The 20,453-nt window shown below is 42.0% G+C and overlaps 1 long non-coding RNA gene and 8 other non-coding genes across 9 annotated transcripts; all 9 read right to left on the reverse strand.

The window, feature by feature from the left end:
* Nucleotides 1-660: 660 nt before the first annotated feature.
* Nucleotides 661-753, reverse strand: LOC148007561 (small nucleolar RNA SNORD116). The gene has a single exon (XR_015655613.1). It is a non-coding gene; the product is annotated as a small nucleolar RNA SNORD116 (small nucleolar RNA).
* Nucleotides 754-3,234: 2,481 nt separating this feature from the next.
* LOC148007562 (small nucleolar RNA SNORD116) lies at nt 3,235-3,327 on the reverse strand. The gene has a single exon (XR_015655616.1). It is a non-coding gene; the product is annotated as a small nucleolar RNA SNORD116 (small nucleolar RNA).
* A 2,481-nt stretch (nt 3,328-5,808) lies between these two features.
* LOC148007563 (small nucleolar RNA SNORD116) lies at nt 5,809-5,901 on the reverse strand. Its single transcript, XR_015655594.1, has one exon. It is a non-coding gene; the product is annotated as a small nucleolar RNA SNORD116 (small nucleolar RNA).
* Nucleotides 5,902-8,377: 2,476 nt separating this feature from the next.
* Nucleotides 8,378-8,470, reverse strand: LOC148007564 (small nucleolar RNA SNORD116). Its single transcript, XR_015656692.1, has one exon. It is a non-coding gene; the product is annotated as a small nucleolar RNA SNORD116 (small nucleolar RNA).
* Nucleotides 8,471-10,943: 2,473 nt separating this feature from the next.
* On the reverse strand, nt 10,944-11,036 carry LOC148007565 (small nucleolar RNA SNORD116). The gene has a single exon (XR_015655551.1). It is a non-coding gene; the product is annotated as a small nucleolar RNA SNORD116 (small nucleolar RNA).
* A 2,476-nt stretch (nt 11,037-13,512) lies between these two features.
* LOC148007566 (small nucleolar RNA SNORD116) lies at nt 13,513-13,605 on the reverse strand. The gene has a single exon (XR_015656695.1). It is a non-coding gene; the product is annotated as a small nucleolar RNA SNORD116 (small nucleolar RNA).
* A 253-nt stretch (nt 13,606-13,858) lies between these two features.
* LOC148007567 (uncharacterized) lies at nt 13,859-19,141 on the reverse strand. The gene is made up of 3 exons (XR_015646414.1): nt 18,995-19,141; nt 16,426-16,572; nt 13,859-14,005 (listed from the first exon to the last, which is right to left on the reverse strand). It is a non-coding gene; the product is annotated as an uncharacterized LOC148007567 (long non-coding RNA).
* Nucleotides 16,082-16,172, reverse strand: LOC148007568 (small nucleolar RNA SNORD116). Its single transcript, XR_015655683.1, has one exon. It is a non-coding gene; the product is annotated as a small nucleolar RNA SNORD116 (small nucleolar RNA).
* On the reverse strand, nt 18,649-18,741 carry LOC148007569 (small nucleolar RNA SNORD116). Its single transcript, XR_015655626.1, has one exon. It is a non-coding gene; the product is annotated as a small nucleolar RNA SNORD116 (small nucleolar RNA).
* Nucleotides 19,142-20,453: the final 1,312 nt, after the last annotated feature.

The raw sequence follows: 20,453 nt of genomic DNA on the forward strand, positions 1-20,453 counted from the left end.
CAATAAAAATAGAAACTAGGATTAAAATGGGTGTTCTCCATACATCCATGAAGGTGGTATGAATCCTGGGACATTTGAAAGCATGTCCTTCTAGAATCCACCGACAAGAAGGCTACATGCCAACCTTTTAAATTCCAAGGCTCTCTTTCCAACCTAATTGCCATGGCCACAATCAGTCTTTCAAGAAAACAGAGCTTTGTTTTCACACAGGAAGAGTCCACATTCCCATAGTTCCTGAGAATTGCTACTGCCTCATTCCACATGTCGCCTGTAACCTTCCCGTTATGTATCTCTGTTTTATGAAACAGAAGGGTTATCATTCATGCGAAGGTTCAGACAGGGACAGAAACACATTTCCTGACATTCCAGTGTATATTGTTGCACTATGCTGCCCCCGCTAAACTTACATTTGCCTCACAACCTACTATACATTATTGTTGATGGAGTTGGTAGGGCTAACTTCCAAGATAATGACAATGATCTCCTCAACTGGAAAGCATGTTATCATTAGAGCAAAAGGTGAAGCCTTGATTTAGGCCATGATTTCTGGTGATTTAGGCAAGCAAAGAACATTCTGAAGGCTCTCTCAATGGATCCAAGTCTCGCAAGATGAATGGAGGCCATGTGAGTCCCTCAGTGACATTTGTGATCCCAGGTGCTGGACCTCAGTCACGATGATAGTGGCGGTATTGAGTTTTCACTCATTTTGTTCAGCTTTCCAAGGAATGTTTTATTGGAAATCATCATCGCTCCAAGCACACTGGTGTACCCCCTGACATGACACTTAGTACACTCAAAATAGATCAGGTTTGGTGAGGGAGCAGAATTCAAGACATTCACATCCTTTACCACGAACCAATGGGCCTATTCTCCAATCAAAGGAGTAGCCACAGGCAGTGAGCCTGAACCAGGTCCCAAAGGATCATGATTCAAGGTTGGGAACTCCTGCGAGCTCCATCAACACCTGAGCATTTTGAGTTCCTTTGGAAAGTCAAGTGTTTCTTACCTTTCACTTCAGGTATCCTCAGGCAAGAGAGCTTCAACTGATGACATCAGGGCAGGCGATGTTAGGCTTCTTCCAACTTCATCTGATGTTCCATACTCAGATCCTCTGCAAGCCGTCCTTGTCCGGTAGGAGACTGGGACTCTGTCCCTGAAAGTAAAGCAAATAGCACATTCCCCCACTTTATTGGATTCCTTGAAAATCATGGAGACTGTGATGCATTGTTGTTAGTTCTTAATTTATCGAACACTTGCGCTCTCTCAGCACTCCTTCCGTCCTCTAGAAATTTGCCCTCACAATCCATATCAGAGATATTTTTCGTCCAAGGAACTCTTTGGGGACATAATTTTCCCAATTCTATCACCGAATTCCTGGAGGTTACCATGCAACAAAGTTCTTAAGATGGGACGAAGCCAATATCTGATCCCGAAAACTACAGTAGTATGTACATCACTTGAGAACCATCCAAAGAAATTGGCACGAGGTACACAACAGAATGAGACCACTAACATGGCTTAATGGAAGTTGTCTACAAAAATAAGTAAATCTCAGTTCAGCCGGATAGACAGAGAAAATCAGGCCTTACTCTTCCCATGGAAACCACCAGAATCTTAATAGCTTTGGCCATAATCAGAGCACCCTCCATAATCATAACATACTACACCTATTAGTCCTACTCTGCCTTCGATGAGAACCGATTCAAATTTCATATAAGATTCTGATCCACATTAGATGAATGGACTTCTTATGTACTCCTTCTCTATCTCGCTTCTTCACTTTCTCTCTGAAATTGACTAGCAGTGACTCTCCTAGCTTCTCAGTTTCTCATTCACATTCTCTCTATTTGGTTTCCTTATTTCTGTCAATCAAGATATCTGCTTTAATATCACAGTGTCCTCTTTCACCTCCCACCCCCTCTCTTCCCCCCCCTCTCTCTCTCTTTCTGTCTCTTACTGTCTTCCTCTGTCTCACACATGCTTAGCCTCTTCAACAATTGTTCTTTCTCTCTGTCTCTGTCCATGCTCATATATCTCCTATTCAGGTTTTGACTGGTACTAAATTCCTGTGAGTGCTATGGCTGTGGTATCTGACATTGATCACAACAGAGAAAGTGTCTGTTCAAACCCTCTCAGGTCACCAAACACAAGCATAACCTGTAGTCACTGAGATATATGTTATTATCAACAGCATGATCCTAAGCATACAGCGCACTTTCATAATCAAATGAAAACACAATTACTTGTTGATATTTGCTTGGAGAAAAGAACAATGTCTAAGATATCAGGACTACCATCAGCCCTAAAACACATAGCCAAAATGCCAAGTTAATCTTCAGCAAGGCCACTTCAAGACCATAAGGAAAGATAATCCCGCAGACACTCCATGCCTATCTTCTACGGCCATACCAAAATATAAAATTCCTAGAAGAACTGTGTGTAAGGAACAAACTTGCATGCTCACATTCTTAGATCCTAGAATAGGTGGAGATGTATGTCCAGACCATTTTGGTACAGTCAATCCATAAGAACTGCTGGCAAACTACCCGGATAGACTGACAAAAAATGTCCCAACAATAAAACTAGATACTAGGATTAAAATGGGTGTTCTCCATACATCCATGAAGGTGGTATGAATCCTGGGACATTTGAAAGCATGTCCTTCTAGAATCCACCGACAAGAAGGCTACATGCCAACCTTTTAAATTCCAAGGCTCTCTTTGCAAACTAATTGCCATGGCCACAATCAGTCTTTCAAGAAAACAGAGCTTTGTTTTCACACAGTAAGAGTCCACATTCCCATATTTCCTGAGAATTGCTACTGCCTCATTCCACATGTCGCCTGTAACGTTCCCGTTATGTATCACTGTTTTATGAAACAGAAGGGTTATCATTCATGCGAAGGTTCAGACAGGGACAGAAACTCATTTCCTGACATTCCAGTGTACAGTGTTGCACTATGCTGCCCCCGCTAAACTTACATTTGCCTCACAACCTACTATACATTATTGTTGATGGAGTTGGTAGGGCTAACTTCCAAGATAATGACAATGATCTCCTCAACTGGAAAGCATGTTATCATTAGAGCAAATGGTGAAGCCTTGATTTAGGCCATGATTTCTGGTGATTTAGGCAAGCAAAGAACATTCTGAAGGCTCTCTCACTGGATCCAAGTCTCGCAAGATGAATGGAGGCCATGTGAGTCCCTCAGTGACATTTGTGATCCCAGGTGCTGGACCTCAGTCACGATGATAGTGGCGGTATTGAGTTTTCACTCATTTTGTTCAGCTTTCCAAGGAATGTTTTATTGGAAATCATCATCGCTCCAAGCACACTGGTGTACCCCCTGACATGACACTTAGTACACTCAAAATAGATCAGGTTTGGTGAGGGAGCAGAATTCAAGACATTCACATCCTTTACCACGAACCAATGGGCCTATTCTCCAATCAAAGGAGTAGCCACAGGCAGTGAGCCTGAACCAGGTCCCAAAGGATCATGATTCAAGGTTGGGAACTCCTGCGAGCTCCATCAACACCTGAGCATTTTGAGTTCCTTTGGAAAGTCAAGTGTTTCTTACCTTTCACTTCAGGTATCCTCAGGCAAGAGAGCTTCAACTGATGACATCAGGGCAGGCGATGTTAGGCTTCTTCCAACTTCATCTGATGTTCCATACTCAGATCCTCTGCAAGCCGTCCTTGTCCGGTAGGAGACTGGGACTCTGTCCCTGAAAGTAAAGCAAATAGCACATTCCCCCACTTTATTGGATTCCTTGAAAATCATGGAGACTGTGATGCATTGTTGTTAGTTCTTAATTTATCGAACACTTGCGCTCTCTCAGCACTCCTTCCGTCCTCTAGAAATTTGCCCTCACAATCCATATCAGAGATATTTTTCCTCCAAGGAACTCTTTGGGGACATAATTTTCCCAATTCTATCACCGAATTCCTGGAGGTTACCATGCAACAAAGTTCTTAAGATGGGACGAAGCCAATATCTGATCCCGAAAACTACAGTAGTATGTACATCACTTGAGAACCATCCAAAGAAATTGGCACGAGGTACACAACAGAATGAGACCACTAACATGGCTTAATGGAAGTTGTCTACAAAAATAAGTAAATCTCAGTTCAGCCGGATAGACAGAGAAAATCAGGCCTTACTCTTCCCATGGAAACCACCAGAATCTTAATAGCTTTGGCCATAATCGGAGCACCCTCCATAATCATAACATACTACACCTATTAGTCCTACTCTGCCTTCGATGAGAACCGATTCAAATATCATATAAGATTCTGATCCACATTAGATGAATGGACTTCTTATGTACTCCTTCTCTATCTCGCTTCTTCACTTTCTCTCTGAAATTGACTAGCAGTGACTCTCCTAGCTTCTCAGTTTCTCATTCACATTCTCTCTATTTGGTTTCCTTATTTCTGTCAATCAAGATATCTGCTTTAATATCACAGTGTCCTCTTTCACCTCCCACCCCTTCTCTTCCCCCCCCTCTCTCTCTCTTTCTGTCTCTTACTGTCTTCCTCTGTCTCACACATGCTTAGCCTCTTCAACAATTGTTCTTTCTCTCTGTCTCTGTCCATGCTCATATATCTCCTATTCAGGTTTTGACTGGTACTAAATTCCTGTGAGTGCTATGGCTGTGGTATCTGACATTGATCACAACAGAGAAAGTGTCTGTTCAAACCCTCTCAGGTCACCAAACACAAGCATAACCTGTAGTCACTGAGATATATGTTATTATCAACAGCATGATCCTAAGCATACAGCGCACTTTCATAATCAAATGAAAACACAATTACTTGTTGATATTTGCTTGGAGAAAAGAACAATGTCTAAGATAACAGGACTACCATCAGCCCTAAAACACATAGCCAAAATGCCAAGTTAATCTTCAGCAAGGCCACTTCAAGACCATAAGGAAAGATAATCCCGCAGACACTCCATGCCTATCTTCTACGGCCATACCAAAATATAAAATTCCTAGAAGAACTGTGTGTAAGGAACAAACTTGCATGCTCACATTCTTAGATCCTAGAATAGGTGGAGATGTATGTCCAGACCATTTTGGTACAGTCAATCCATAAGAACTGCTGGCAAACTACCCGGATAGACTGACAAAAAATGTCCCAACAATAAAACTAGATACTAGGATTAAAATGGGTGTTCTCCATACATCCATGAAGGTGGTATGAATCCTGGGACATTTGAAAGCATGTCCTTCTAGAATCCACCGACAAGAAGGCTACATGCCAACCTTTTAAATTCCAAGGCTCTCTTTGCAAACTAATTGCCATGGCCACAATCAGTCTTTCAAGAAAACAGAGCTTTGTTTTCACACAGTAAGAGTCCACATTCCCATATTTCCTGAGAATTGCTACTGCCTCATTCCACATGTCGCCTGTAACGTTCCCGTTATGTATCACTGTTTTATGAAACAGAAGGGTTATCATTCATGCGAAGGTTCAGACAGGGACAGAAACTCATTTCCTGACATTCCAGTGTACAGTGTTGCACTATGCCTCCCCCGCTAAACTTACATTTGCCTCACAACCTACTATACATTATTGTTGATGGAGTTGGTAGGGCTAACTTCCAAGATAATGACAATGATCTCCTCAACTGGAAAGCATGTTATCATTAGAGCAAATGGTGAAGCCTTGATTTAGGCCATGATTTCTGGTGATTTAGGCAAGCAAAGAACATTCTGAAGGCTCTCTCAATGGATCCAAGTCTCGCAAGATGAAGGGAGGCCATGTGAGTCCCTCAGTGACATTTGTGATCCCAGGTGCTGGACCTCTGTCACGATGATAGTGGCGGTATTGAGTTTTCACTCATTTTGTTCAGCTTTCCAAGGAATGTTATATTGGAAATCATCATCGATCCAAGCACGCTGGTGTAACCCCTGCCATGACACTTACTATACTCAAAATAGATCAGGTTTCGTGAGGGAAGAGAATTCAAGACATTCACATCCTTTACCACGAACCAATGGGCCTCTTCTCCAATCACAAGAGTAGCCACAGGCAGTGAGCCTGAACCAGGTCCCAAAGGATCATGATTCAATGTTGGGAACTCCTGCGAGCTCCATCAACACCTGAGCATTTTGAGTTCCTTTGGAAAGTCAAGTGTTTCTTACCTTTCACTTCAGGTCTCCTCAGGCAAGAGAGCTTCAACTGATGACATCAGGCCAGGCGATGTTAGGCTTCTTCCAACTTCATCTGATGTTCCATACTCAGATCCTCTGCAAGCCGTCCTTGTCCGGTATGAGACAGGGACTCTGTCCCTGAAAGTAAAGCAAATAGCACATTCCCCCACTTTATTGGATTCCTTGAAAATCATGGAGACTGTGATGCATTGTTGTTAGTTCTTAATTTATCGAACACTTGGGCTCTCTCAGCACTCCTTCCGTCCTCTAGAAATTTGCCCCCACAATCCATATCAGAGATATTTTTCCTCCAAGGAACTGTTTGGGGACATAATTTTCCCAATTCTATCACCGAATTCCTGGAGATTACCATGCAACAAAGTTCTTAAGATGGGACGAAGCCAATATCTGATCCCGAAAACTACAGTAGTATGTACATCACTTGAGAACCATCCAAAGAAATTGGCACGAGGTACACAACAAATGAGACCACTAACATGGCTTAATGGAAGTTGTCTACAAAAATAAGTAAATCTCAGTTCAGCCGGATAGACAGAGAAAATCAGGCCTTACTCTTCCCATGGAAACCACCAGAATCTTAATAGCTTTGGCCACAATCGGAGCACCCTCCATAATCATAACTTACTACACCTATTAGTCCTACTCTGCCTTCGCTGAGAACCGATTCAAATATCATATTATATTCTCATCCACATTAGAGGAATGGACTTCTTATGTACTCTTTCTCTATCTCGCTTCTTCACTTTCTCTCTGAAATTGACTAGCAGTGACTCTCCTAGCTTCTCAGTTTCTCACTCACATTCTCTCTATTTGGTTTCCTTATTTCTGTCAATCAAGATATCTGCTTTATATCACAGTGTCCTCTTTCACTTCCCACCCCCTCTCTTCCCCCCCTCTCTCTCTCTTTCTGTCTCTTACTGTCTTCCTCTGTCTCACACATGCTTAGCCTCTTCAACAATTGTTCTTTCTCTCTGTCTCTGTCCATGCTCATATATCTCCTCTTCAGGTTTTGACTGGTACTAAATTCCTGTGAGTGCTATTGCTGTGGTATCTGACATTGATCACCACAGAGAAAGTGTCTGTTCAAACCCTCTCAGGTCAACAAACACAAGCATAACCTCTAGTCACTGAGATATATTTATTATCAACAGCATGATCCTAAGCATACAGCTCACTTTCATAATCAAATGGAAACACAATTTCTTGTTGATATTTGCTTGGAGAAAAGAACAATGTCTAAGATAACAGGACTACCATCAGCCCCAAAACACATAGCCAAAATGCCAAGTTAATCTTCAGCAAGGCCACATCAAGACCATAAGGAAAGATAATCCCGCAGACACTTCATGCCTATCTTCTACGGCCATACCAAAATATAAAATTCCTAGAAGGAGTATGTGTAAGAAACAAACTAGCATGATCACATTCTTAGATCCTAGAATAGGTGGAGATGTATGTCCAGACCATTTTGGTACAGTCAATCCATAACAACTGCTGGCAAACTACCCGGATAGACTGACAAAAAATGTCCCAACAATAAAAATAGATACTAGGATTAAAATGGGTGTTCTCCATACATCCATGAAGGTGGTATGAATCCTGGGACATTTGAAAGCATGTCCTTCTAGAATCCACCGACAAGAAGGCTACATGCCAACCTTTTAAATTCCAAGGCTCTCTTTCCAAACTAATTGCCATGGCCACAATCAGTCTTTCAAGAAAACAGAGCTTTGTTTTCACACAGGAAGAGTCCACATTCCCATAGTTCCTGAGAATTGCTACTGCCTCATTCCACATGTCGCCTGTAACCTTCCCGTTATGTATCTCTGTTTTATGAAACAGAAGGGTTATCATTCATGCGAAGGTTCAGACAGGGACAGAAACACATTTCCTGACATCCAGTGTACAGGGTTGCACTATGCTGCCCGCGCTAAACTTACATTTGCATCACAACCTACTATACATTATTGTTGATGGAGTTGGTAGGGCTAACTTCCAAGATAATGACAATGATATCCTCAACTGGAAAGCATGTTATCCCTAGAGCAAAAGGTGAAGCCTTGATTTAGGCCATGATTTCTGGTGATTTAGGCAAGCAAAGAACATTCTGAAGGCTCTCTCAATGGATCCAAGTCTCGCAAGATGAATGGAGGCCATGTGAGTCCCTCAGTGACATTTGTGATCCCAGGTGCTGGACCTCAGTCACGATGATAGTGGCGGTATTGAGTTTTCACTCATTTTGTTCAGCTTTCCAAGGAATGTTTTATTGGAAATCATCATCGATCCAAGCACGCTGGTGTACACCCTGCAATGACACTTAGTACACTCAAAATAGATCAGGTTTGGTGAGGGAGCAGAATTCAAGACATTCACATCCTTTACCACGAACCAATGGGCCTATTCTCCAATCACAGGAGTAGCCACAGGCAGTGAGCCTGAACCAGGTCCCAAAGGATCATGTTTCAAGGTTGGGAACTCCTGCGAGCTCCATCAACACCTGAGCATTTTGAGTTCCTTTGGAAAGTCAAGTGTTTCTCACCTTTCACTTCAGGTATCCTCAGGCAAGAGAGCTTCAACTGATGACATCAGGGCAGGCGATGTTAGGCTTCTTCCAACTTCATCTGATGTTCCATACTCAGTTCCTCTGCAAGCCGTCCTTGTCCGGTATGAGACAGGGACTCTGTCCCTGATAGTAAAGCAAATAGCACATTCCCCCACTTTATTGGATTCCTTGAAAATCATGGAGACTGTGATGCATTGTTATTAGTTCTTAATTTATCGAACACTTGGGCTCTCTCAGCACTCCTTCCGTCCTCTAGAAATTTGCCCTCACAATCCATATCAGAGATATTTTTCCTCCAAGGAACTGTTTGGGGACATAATTTTCCCAATTCTATCACCGAATTCCTGGAGGTTACCATGCAACAAAGTTCTTAAGATGGGACGAAGCCAATATCTGATCCCGAAAACTACAGTAGTATGTACATAACTTGAGAAACATCCAAAGAAATTGGCACGAGGTACACAACAGAATGAGACCACTAACATGGCTTAATGGAAGTTGTCTACAAAAATAAGTAAATCTCAGTTCAGCCGGATAGACAGAGAAAATCAGGCCTTACTCTTCCCTGGAAACCACCAGAATCTTAATAGCTTTGGTCACAATCGGAGCACCCTCCATAATCATAACATACTACACCTATTAGTCCTACTCTGCCTTCGATGAGAACCGATTCAAATATCATATAAGATTCTCATCCACATTAGATGAATGGACTTCTTATGTACTCTTTCTCTATCTCGCTTCTTCACTTTCTCTCTGAAATTGACTAGCAGTGACTCTCCTAGCTTCTCAGTTTCTCATTCACATTCTCTCTATTTGGATTCCTTATTTCTGTCAATCAAGATATCTGCTTTAATATCAGACTGTCCTCTTTCACTTCCCCCCCTTTCCTCCCCCTCTCTCTCTCTTTCTGTCTCTTACTCTCTTCCTCTGTCTCACACATGCTTTGCCTCTTCAACAATTGTTCTTTCTCTCTGTCTCTGTCCATGCTCATATATCTCCTATTCAGGTTTTGACTGGTACTAAATTCCTGTGAGTGCTATTGCTGTGGTATGTGACATTGATCACCACAGAGAAAGTGTCTGTTCAAACCCTCTCAGGTCACCAAACACAAGCATAACCTGTAGTCACTAATATATATGTTTTTATCAACAGCATGATCCTAAGCATACAGCTCACTTTCATAATCAAATGGAAACACAATTACTTGTTGATATTTGCTTGGAGAAAAGAACAATGTCTAAGATAACAGGACTACCATCAGCCCCAAAACACATAGTCAAAATGCCAAGTTAATCTTCAGCAAGGCCACATCAAGACCATAAGGAAATATAATCCCGCAGACACTCCATGCCTATCTTCTACGGCCATACCAAATCTAAAATTCCTAGAAGGAGTATGTGTAAGAAACAAACTTGCATGCTCACATTCTTAGATCCTAGAATAGGTGGAGATGTATGTCCAGACCATTTTGGTACAGTCAATCCATAAGAACTGCTGGCAATCTATCCGGATAGACTGACAAAAAATGTCCCAACAATAAAAATAGAAACTAGGATTAAAATGGGTGTTCTCCATACATCCATGAAGGTGGTATGAATCCTGGGACATTTCAAAGCATGTCCTTCTAGAATCCACCGACAAGAAGGATACATGCCAACCTTTTAAATTCCAATGCTCTCTTTCCAACATAAATGCCATGTCCACAATCAGTCTTTCAAGAAAACAGAGCTTTGTTTTCACACAGGAAGAGTCCACATTCCCATAGTTCCTGAGAATTGCTACTGCCTCATTCCACATGTCACCTGTAACCTTCCCGTTATGTATCTCTGTTTTATGAAACAGAAGGGTTATCATTCATGCGAAGGTTCAGACAGGGACAGAAACACATTTCCTGACATCCAGTGTACAGGGTTGCACTATGCTGCCCCCGCTAAACTTACATTTGCCTCACAAACTACTATACATTATTGTTGATGGAGTTGGTAGGGCTAACTTCCAAGATAATGACAATGATCTCCTCAACTGGAAAGCATGTTATCATTAGAGCAAAAGGTGAAGCCTTGATTAAGGCCATGATTTCTGGTGATTTAGGCAAGCAAAGAACATTCTGAAGGCTCTCTCACTGGATCCAAGTCTCGCAAGATGAATGGAGGCCATGTGAGTCCCTCAGTGACATTTGTGATCCAAGGTGCTGGACCTCAGTCACGATGATAGTGGCGGTATTGACTTTTCACTCATTTTGTTCAGCTTTCCAAGGAATGTTTTATTGGAAATCATCATCGATCCAAGCACGCTGGTGTACCCCCTGCCATGACACTTAGTATACTCAAAATAGATCAGGTTTGGTGAGCGAACAGAATTCAAGACATTCACATCCTTTACCACGAACCAATGGGCCTATTCTCCAATCACAGGAGTAGCCACAGGCAGTGAGCCTGAACCAGGTCCCAAAGGATCATGATTCATGGTTAGGAACTCCTGCGAGCTCCATCAACACCTGAGCACTTTGAGTTCCTTTGGAAAGTGAAGTGTTTCTTACCTTTCACTTCAGGTATCCTCAGGCAAGAGAGCTTCAACTGATGACATCAGGGCAGGCGACGTTAGGCTTCTTCCAACTACATCTGATGTTCCATACTCAGTTCCTCTGCAAGCCGTCCTTGTCCGGTATGAGACAGGGACTCTGTCCCTGAAAGTAAAGCAAATAGCACATTCCCCCACTTTATTGGATTCCTTGCAAATCATGGAGACTGTGATGCATTGTTGTTAGTTCTTAATTTATCGAACACTTGGGACCTCTTAGCACTCCTTCCGTCCTCTAGAAATTTGCCCTCACAATCCATATCAGAGATATTTTTCCTCCAAGGAATGTTTGGGGACATAATTTTCCCAATTTTATCACCGAATTCCTGGAGGTTACCATGCAACAAAGTTCTTAAGATGGGAAGAAGCCAATATCTGATCCCGAAAACTACGTAGTATGTATATCACTTTAGAACCATCCAAAGAAATTGGCACGAGGTACACAACAGAATGAGACCACTAACATGGCTTAATGGAAGTTGTCTACAAAAATAAGTAAATCTCAGTTCAGCCGGATAGACACAGAAAATCAGGCCTTACTCGTCCCATTGAAACCACCGGAATCTTAATAGCTTTGGCCACAATCGGAGCACCCTCCATAATCATAACATACTACACCTCTTAGTCCTACTCTGCCTTCGATGAGAACCGATTCAAATATCATATAAGATTCTCATCCACATTAGATGAATGGACTTCTTATGTACTCTTTCTCTATCTCGCTTCTTCACTTTCTCTCTGAAATTGACTAGCAGTGACTCTCCTAGCTTCTCAGTTTCTCACTCACATTCTCTCTATTTGGTTTCCTTATTTCTGTCAATCAAGATATCTGCTTTAATATCACAGTGTCCTCTTTTCCACTTCACCCCCCCCTCTCCCACCCCTCTCTCTTTCTGTCTCTCACTGTCTTCCTCTGTCTCACCCATGCTTAGCCTCTTCAACAATTGTTCTTTCTCTCTTTCTCTGTCCATGCTCATATATCTCCTATTCAGGTTTTGACTGGTACTAAATTCCTGTGAGTGCTATTGCTGTGGTATCTGACATTGATCACCACAGAGAAAGTGTCTGTTCAAAACCTCTCAAGGTCACCAAACAGAAGCATAACCTGTAGTTACTGAGATATATGTTATTATCAACAGCATGATCCTAAGCATACAGCTCACTTTCATAATCAAATGGAAACACAATTTCTTGTTGATATTTGCTTGGAGAAAAGAACAATGTCTAAGATAACAGGACTACCATCAGCCCCAAAACACATAGCCAAAATGCCAAGTTAATCTTCAGCAAGGCCACATCAAGACCATAAGGAAAGATAATCCCGCAGACACTCCATGCCTATCTTCTACGGCCATACCAAAATATAAAATTCCTAGAAGGAGTATGTGTAAGAAACAAACTTGCATACTCAAATTCTTAGATCCTAGAATAGGTGGAGATGTATGTCCAGACCATTTTGGTACAGTAAATCCATAAGCACTGCTGACAAACTACCCAGATAGACTGACAAAAAATGTCCCAACAATAAACATAGAAACTAGGATTAAAATGGGTATTCTCCATACATCCATGAAGGTGGTATGAATCCTGGGACATTTGAAAGCATGTACTTCTAGAATCCACCGACAAGAAGGATACATGCCAACCTTTAAATTCCAAAGCTCTCTTTCCAACCTAATTGCCATGTCCACAATCAGTGTTTCAGGAAAACAGAGCTTTGTTTTCACACAGGAAGAGTCCACATTCCCATAGTTCCTGAGAATTGCTACTGCCTCATTCCACATGTCGCCTGTAACCTTCCCGTTATGTATCTCTGTTTTATGAAACAGAAGGGTTATCATTCATGAGAATGGTTCAGACAGGGACAGAAACACATTTCCTGACATTCCAGTGTACAGGGTTGCACTATGCTGTCCCCGCTAAACTTACATTTGCCTCACAACCTACTATACATTATTGTTGATGGAGTTGGTAGGGCTAACTTCCAAGATAATGACAATGATTTCCTCAACTGGAAAGCATGTTATCATTAGAGCAAGAGGTGTAGCCTTGATTTAGGCCATGATTTCTGGTGATTTAGGCAAGCAAAGAACATTCTGAAGGCTCTCTCACTGGATTCAAGTCTCGCAAGATGAATGGAGGCCATGTGAGTCCCTCAGTGACATTTGTGATCCCAGGTGCTGGACCTCAGTCACGATGATAGTGGCGGTATTGAGTTTTCACTCATTTTGTTCAGCTTTCCAAGGAATGTTTTATTGGAAATCATCATCGATCCAAGCACGCTGGTGTACCCCCTGCCATGACACTTAGTATACTCAAAATAGATCAGGTTTGGTGAGCGAACAGAATTCAAGACATTCACATCCTTTACCACGAACCAATGGGCCTATTCTCCAATCACAGGAGTAGCCACAGGCAGTGAGCCTGAACCAGGTCCCAAAGGATCATGATTCAAGGTTGGGAACTCCTGCGAGCTCCATCAACACCTGAGCACTTTGAGTTCCTTTGGAAAGTCAAGTGTTTCTTACCTTTCACTTCAGGTATCCTCAGGCAAGAGAGCTTCAACTGATGATATCAGGGCAGGCGATGTTAGGCTTCTTCCAACTTCATCTGATGTTCCATACTCAGTTCCTCTGCAAGCCGTCCTTGTCTGGTATGAGACAGGGACTCTGTCCCTGAAAGTAAAGCAAATAGCACATTCCCCCACTTTATTGGATTCCATGCAAATCATGGAGACTGTGATGCATTGTTGTTAGTTCTTAATTTATCGAACACTTGGGCTCTCTCAGCACTCCTTCCATCCTCTAGAAATTTGCCCTCACAATCCATATCAGAGATATTTTTCCTCCAAGGAACTGTTTGGGGACATAATTTTCCCAATTCTATCACCGAATTCCTGGAGGTTACCATGCAACAAAGTTCTTAAGATGGGACGAAGCCAATATCTGATCCCGAAAACTACAGTAGTATGTACATCACTTGAGAACCATCCAAAGAAATTGGCACGAGGTACACAACAGAATGAGACTACTAACATGGCTCAATGGAAGTTGTCTACAAAATTAAGTAAATCTCAGTTCAGCCGGATATGACAGAGAAAATCAGGCCTTACTCTTCCCATGGAAACCATCAGAATCTTAATAGCTTTGGCCACAATCGGAGCACCCTCCATAATCATAACATACAACACCTATTAGTCCTACTCTGCCTTCGATGAGAACCGATTCAAATATCATATAAGATTCTCATCCACATTAGATGAATGGACTTCTTATGTACTCTTTCTCTATCTCGCTTCTTCACTTTCTCTCTGAAATTGACTTGCAGTGACTCTGCTAGCTTCTCAGTTTCTCACTCACATTCTCTCTATTTGGTTTCCTTATTTCTGTCAATCAAGATATCTGCTTTAATATCACAGTGTCCTCTTTTCCACTTCACCTCCCCTTTCTCCCCCCCACTCTCTTTCTGTCTCTCACTGTCTTCCTCTGTCTCACACATGCTTAGCCACTTCAACAATTGTTCTTTCTCTCTGTCTCTGCCCATGCTCATATATCTCCTATTCAGGTTTTGACTGGTACTAAATTCCTGTGAGTGCTATTGCTGTGGTATCTGACATTGATCACCATAGAGAAAGTGTCTGTTCAAACCCTCTCAGGTCACCAAACACATGCATAACCTGTAATCACTGAGATATATGTTATTATCAACAGCATGATCCTAAGCATACAACTCACTTTCTTAATCAAATGGAAACACAATTTCTTGTTGATATTTGCTTGGAGAAAAGAACAATGTCTAAGAAAACAGGACTACCATCAGTCCCAAAACACTTAGCCAAAATGCCAAGTTAACCTTCAGCATGGCCACATCAAGACCTTAAGGAGAGATAATCCCGCAGACACTCCAAGCCTATCTTCTACGGCCATACCAAAATATAAAATTCCTAGAAGGAGTGTGTGTAAGAAACAAACTTGCATGCTCACATTCTTAGATCCTAGAAGAGGAGATGTATGTCCAGACCATTTTGGTACAGTCAATCCATAATAACTGCTGGCAAACTACCCGGATAGACTGACAAAAAATGTCCCAACAATAAACATAGAAACTAGGATTAAAATGGGTGTTCTCCATACATCCATGAAGGTGGTATGAATCCTGGGACATTTGAAAGCATGCACTTCTAGAATCCACCGACAAGACGACTACATGCCAACCTTTTAAATTCCAAGGCTCTCTTTCCAAACTAATTGCCATGGCCACAATCAGTCTTTCAAGAAAACAGAGCTTTCTTTTCACACAGGAAGAGTCCACATTCCCATAGTTCCTGAGAATTGCTACTGCCTCTTTCCACATGTCGCCCGTACCCTTCCCGTTATGTATCTCTGTTTTATGAAACAGAATGGTTATCATTCATGTGAAGGCTTCAGACACGGACAGAAACACATTTCCTGACATTCCAGTGTACATTGTTGAACTATGCTGTCCCCGCTAAACTTACATTTGCCTCACAACCTACTATACATTATTGCTGATGGATTTGGTAGGGCTAACTTCCAAGATACTGACAATGATCTCCTCAAACGGAAAGCATGTTATCATTAGAGCAAAAGGTGAAGCCTTGATTTACGCCATGATTTCTGGTGATTTAGGCAAGCAAAGAACATTCTGAAGGCTCTCTCAATGGATCCAAGTCTCACAAGATGAATGGAGGCCATGTGAGTCCCTCAGTGACATTTGTGATCCCAGGTGCTGGAACTCAGTCACGATGATAGTGGCGGTATTGAGTTTTCTCTTTTTGTTCAGCTTTCCAAGGAATGTTATATTGGAAATCATCATCGATCCAAGCACGCTGGTGTACCCCCTGCCATGACACTTAGTATACTCAAAATAGATCAGGTTTGGTGAGCTAACAGAATTCAAGACATTCACATCCTTTACCACGAACCAATGGGCCTATTCTCCAATAACAGGAGTAGCCACAGGCAGTGAGCCTGAACCAGGTCACAAAGGATCATGATTCAAGGTTGGGAACTCCTGCGAGCTCCATCAACACCTGAGTACTTTGAGTTCCTTTGGAAAGTAAAGTGTTTCTTACCTTTCACTTCAGGTATCCCCAGACAAGAGAGCTTCAACTGAGGACTTCAGGGCAGGCGATGTTAGGCTTCTTCCAACTTCATCTGATGTTCCATACTCAGTTCCTCTGCAAGCCATCCTTGTCCGGTATGAGACAGGGACTCTGTCCCTGAAAGTAAAGCAAATAGCACATTCCCCCACTTTATTGGATTCCTTGCAAATCATGGAGACTGTGATGCATTGTTGTTAGTTCTTAATTTATCGAAAACTTGGGCTCTCTCAGCACTCCTTCCGTCCTCTAGAAATTTGCCCTCACAATCCATATCAGAGATATTTTTCCTCCACGGAACTGTTTGGGGACATAATTTTCCCAATTCTATCACCGAATTCCTGGAGGTTACCATGCAACAAAGTTCTTAAGATGGGACGAAGCCAATATCTGATCCCGAAAACTACAGTAGTATGTACATCACTTGAGAACCATCCAAAGAAATTGGCACGAGGTACACAACAGAATGAGACCAACAACATGGCTTAATGGAAGATGTCTACAAAAATAAGTAAATCTCAGTTCAGCCTGATATGACAGAGATAATCAGGCCTTACTCTTCCCATGGAAACCACCAGAATCTTAATAGCTTTGGCCACAATCGGAGCACCCTCCATGATCATAACATACTACACCTATTATTTCTACTCTGCCTTCGATGAGAACCGATTCAAATATCATATAAGATTCTCATCCACATTAGATGAATGGACTTCTTATGTACTCTTTCTCTCTCTCGCTTCTTCACTTTCTCTCTGAAATTGACTTGCAGTGACTCTCCTAGCTTCTCAGTTTCTCACTCACATTCTCTCTATTTGGTTTCCTTATTTCTCTCAATCAAGATATCTGCTTTAATATCACAGTGTCCTCTTTTGCACTTCACCCCCCCTCTCCCACCCCTCTCTCTTTCTGTCTCTCACCGTCTTCCTCTGTCTCACACATGCTTAGCCACTTCAACAATTGTTCTTTCTCTCTGTCTCTGCCCATGCTCATATATCTCCTATTCAGGTTTTGACTGGTACTAAATTCCTGTGAGTGCTATTGCTGTGGTATCTGACATTGATCACCACAGAGAAAGTGTCTGTTCAAACCCTCTAGGGTCACCAAACACAAGAATAACCTGTAGTCACTGAGATATATGTTATTATCAACAGCATGATCCTAAGCATACAGCTCACTTTCATAATCAAATGGAAACACAATTTCTTGTTGATATTTGCTTGGAGAAAAGAACAATGTCTAAGATAACAGGACTACCATCAGCCCCAAAACACATAGCCAGAATGCCAAGTTAACCTTCAGCAAGGCCACATCAAGACCATAAGGAAAGATAATCCCGCAGACACTCCATGCCTATCTTCTACGGCCATACCAAAATATAAAATTCCTAGAAGGAATGTGTGTAAGAAACAAACTTGCATGCTCACATTCTTAGATCCTAGAAGAGGAGGAGATAAGTCCAGACCATTTTGGTACAGTCAATCCATAAGAACTGCTGGCAAACTACCCGGATAGACTGACAAAAATTGTCCCAACAATAAACATAGAAACTAGGATTAAAATTTGTGTTCTCCATACATCCATGAAGGTGGTATGAATCCTGGGACATTTGAAAGCATGCACTTCTAGAATACACTGACAAGAAGGCTACATGCCAACCTTTTAAATTCCAAGGCTCTCTTTCCAACCTAATTGCCATGGCCACAATCAGTCTTTCAAGAAAACAGAGCTTTGTTTTCACACAGGAAGAGTCCACATTCCCATAGTTCCTGAGAATTGCTACTGCCTCATTCCACATGTCGCCTGTAACCTTCCCGTTATGTATCTCTGTTTTATGAAACAGAAGGGTTATCATTCATGCGAAGGCTTCAGACACGGACAGAAACACATTTCCTGACATTCCAGTGTACATTGTTGAACTATGCTGCCCCCGCTAAACTTACATTTGCCTCACAACCTACTATACATTATTGCTGATGGAGTTGGTAGGGCTAACTTCCAAGATACTGACAATGATCTCCTCAACCGGAAAGCATGTTATCATTAGAGCAAAAGGTGAAGCCTTGATTTAGGCCATGATTTCTGGTGATTTAGGCAAGCAAAGAACATTCTGAAGGCTCTCTCACTGGATCCAAGTCTCGCAAGGTGAATGGAGGCCATGTGAGTCCCTCAGTGACATTTGTGATCCCAGGTGCTTGACCTCAGTCACGATGACAGTGGCGGTATTGAGTTTTCACTCATTTTGTTCAGCTTTCCAAGGAATGTTTTATTGGAAATCATCATCGATCCAAGCACGCTGGTGTACCCCCTGCCATGACACTTAGTATACTCAAAATAGATCAGGTTTGGTGAGCGAACAGAATTCAAGACATTCACATCCTTTACCATGAACCAATGGGCCTATTCTCCAATCACAGGAGTAGCCACAGGCAGTGAGCCTGAACCAGGTCCCAAAGGATCATGATTCAAGTTTGGGAACTCCTGCGAGCTCCATCAACACCTGAGCACTTTGAGTTCCTTTGGAAAGTCAAGTGTTTCTTACCTTTCACTTCACGTATTCTCAGGCAAGAGAGCTTCAAGTGATGACATCAGGGCAGGCGATGTTAGGCTTCTTCCAACTTCATCTGATGTTCCATACTCAGTTCCTCTCCAAGCCGTGCTTGTCCGGTATGAGACAGGGACTCTGTCCCTGAAAGTAAAGCAAATAGCACATTCCCCCACTTTATTGGATTCCTTGCAAATCATGGAGACTGTGATGCATTGTTGTTAGTTCTTAATTTATCGAACACTTGGGCTCTCTCAGCACTCCTTCCGTCCTCTAGAAATTTGCCCTCACAATCCATATCAGAGATATTTTTCCTCCACGGAACTGTTTGGGGACATAATTTTCCCAATTCTATCACCGAATTCCTGGAGGTTACCATGCAACAAAGTTCTTAAGATGGGACGAAGCCAATATCTGATCCCGAAAACTACAGTAGTATGTACATCACTTGAGAACCATCCAAAGAAATTGGCACGAGGTACACAACAGAATGAGACCAACAACATGGCTTAATGGAAGTTGTCTACAAAAATAAGTAAATCTCAGTTCAGCCGGATATGACAGAGATAATCAGGCCTTACTCTTCCCATGGAAACCACCAGAATCTTAATAGCTTTGGCCACAATCGGAGCACCCTCCATGATCATAACATACTACACCTATTATTCCTACTCTGCCTTCGATGAGAACCGATTCAAATATCATATAAGATTCTCATCCACATTAGATGAATGGACTTCTTATGTACTCTTTCTCTCTCTCGCTTCTTCACTTTCTCTCTGAAATTGACTTGCAGTGACTCTCCTAGCTTCTCAGTTTCTCACTCACATTCTCTCTATTTGGTTTCCTTATTTCTGTGAATCAAGATATCTGCTTTAATATCACAGTGTCCTCTTTTCCACTTCACCCCCCCTCTACCACCCCTCTCTCTTTCTGTCTCTCACTGTCTTCCTCTGTCTCACACATGCTTAGCCTCTTCAACAATTGTTCTTTCTCTCTGTCTCTGTCCATGCTCATATATCTCCTATTCAGGTTTTGACTGGTACTAAATTCCTGTGAGTGCTATTGCTGTGGTATATGACATTGATCACCACAGAGAAAGTGTCTGTTCAAACCCTCTAGGGTCACCAAACACAAGCATAACCTGTAGTCACTGAGATATATGTTATTATCAACAGCATGATCCTAAGCATACAGCTCACTTTCATAATCAAATGGAAACACAATTTCTTGTTGATATTTGCTTGGAGAAAAGAACAATGTCTAAGATAACAGGACTACCATCAGCCCCAAAACACATAGCCAGAATGCCAAGTTAACCTTCAGCAAGGCCACATCAAGACCATAAGGAAAGATAATCCCCCAGACACTCCATGCCTATCTTCTACGGCCATACCAAAATATAAAATTCCTAGAAGGAGTGTGTGTAAGAAACAAACTTGCATGCTCACATTCT

Source organism: Rattus norvegicus, chromosome 1 (assembly GCF_021556685.1).
Source record: "Rattus norvegicus strain SHRSP/BbbUtx chromosome 1, alternate assembly SHRSP_T2T, whole genome shotgun sequence".
In the NCBI taxonomy this organism is placed as follows: domain Eukaryota; kingdom Metazoa; phylum Chordata; class Mammalia; order Rodentia; family Muridae; genus Rattus; species Rattus norvegicus.